The sequence below is a fragment of the Pseudophryne corroboree genome, chromosome 3 (assembly GCF_028390025.1).
Source record: "Pseudophryne corroboree isolate aPseCor3 chromosome 3, aPseCor3.hap2, whole genome shotgun sequence".
Taxonomy (NCBI): Eukaryota; Metazoa; Chordata; class Amphibia; order Anura; family Myobatrachidae; genus Pseudophryne; species Pseudophryne corroboree.
This window is the reverse complement of record NC_086446.1, coordinates 450,518,210-450,519,463: the sequence shown is the minus strand read 5'-3', so window position 1 is coordinate 450,519,463 and position 1,254 is coordinate 450,518,210. Positions and strand designations below refer to the sequence as shown.

The 1,254-nt window shown below is 31.8% G+C and overlaps 2 pseudogenes; one reads left to right on the top strand and one right to left on the bottom strand.

The window, feature by feature from the left end:
• Window positions 1–504: 504 nt before the first annotated feature.
• LOC134898078 (5S ribosomal RNA) lies at window positions 505–625 on the bottom strand (annotated as a pseudogene).
• Window positions 626–814: 189 nt separating this feature from the next.
• On the top strand, window positions 815–935 carry LOC134897853 (5S ribosomal RNA; annotated as a pseudogene).
• Window positions 936–1,254: the final 319 nt, after the last annotated feature.

The window sequence follows — 1,254 nt, the reverse complement described above, 5'->3', positions numbered from 1 at the left end:
CACCATGGTTTTGGAGTCTTTTTCATATAGTAATAAAGTTTCCTCATGAGTGTGGCCATCTTTGCAGGATTTCATAAAGTGTTTATAAGGTCCTTTGTGTGCCATTCTCAATATTATTATGTTTGACATATAAAAAGAGAAACAAGAAATAAATTAATATCCGATTAGTGGAGTTTTTTTGTTATGAAAATATGATTGAATATATATATATATATATATAAAATGTTTTATATGTATTCAATAAACATATGATGTGCTTATTTATAAAATAGTGACAGTATAAAGAGCCTCGTGTGTCCTATAACCGATTAATATTGTGTATATCCCAAGAATAGTGTTGAGGCTGTTTTGTAGGTTTGATACATCAAAGAAGTTAATGTGAACTATTTTAAAGAGCTAAGTGCTTAGTTTAGTATTATAATTAAGTAGAGAGTGTCTATAGGTGATATAAAAGAAAAAGGATATTATATTTATAAATAGGAAATTTCCTATGTGCGACCATTGTTTCTACAGCACCTAGTCTTCCCAGGTGGTCACCCTCCCTGGTACTGACTAAGACCATAAAATGCTTAGCTTCCACGATCGGACGAGGGTGGGCGTTTTCCATCTTGGTATGGCTGTGGTTTAACTTAGCACATGTTTCCTTCAGAAAAATAGGTAAGGTACCTATCATAGATAAAGATTCTAGGAATAAAGACCACCAAACCCATACACCATAGTGTTTAATAATTCTTATCTGTATGAGGAAAGAATCAATCATTCAAAGGAAGGGAGAAAATTTCCTATTTTTCTGAAGGAAACATGTGCTAAGTTAAACTACAGCCATACCAAGATGGAAAATGCCCACCCTCGTCCGATTGTGGAAGCTAAGCATTTTATGGGCTTAGTCAGTACCAGGGAGGGTGACCACCTGGGAATACTAGGTGCTGTAGAAACAATGGTCGCACATAGGACATTTCCTATTTATAAATATAATATATTTTTTCTTTTATATCACCTATAGACACTCTCTACTTAATTGTAATACTAAACTAAGCACTTAGCTCTTTAAAATAGTTCACATTAACTTATTTGATGTATCAAACCTATAAAATACCCTCAACACTATTCTTGGGATATACACAATATTAATAGGTTATAGGACACACAAGATTCTTTATACTGTCACTATTTTATAAATAAGCACATCATATGTTTATTGAATACATATACAACATTTATTTTTTGTTTTTTTATATTCAATCATATTTTCAT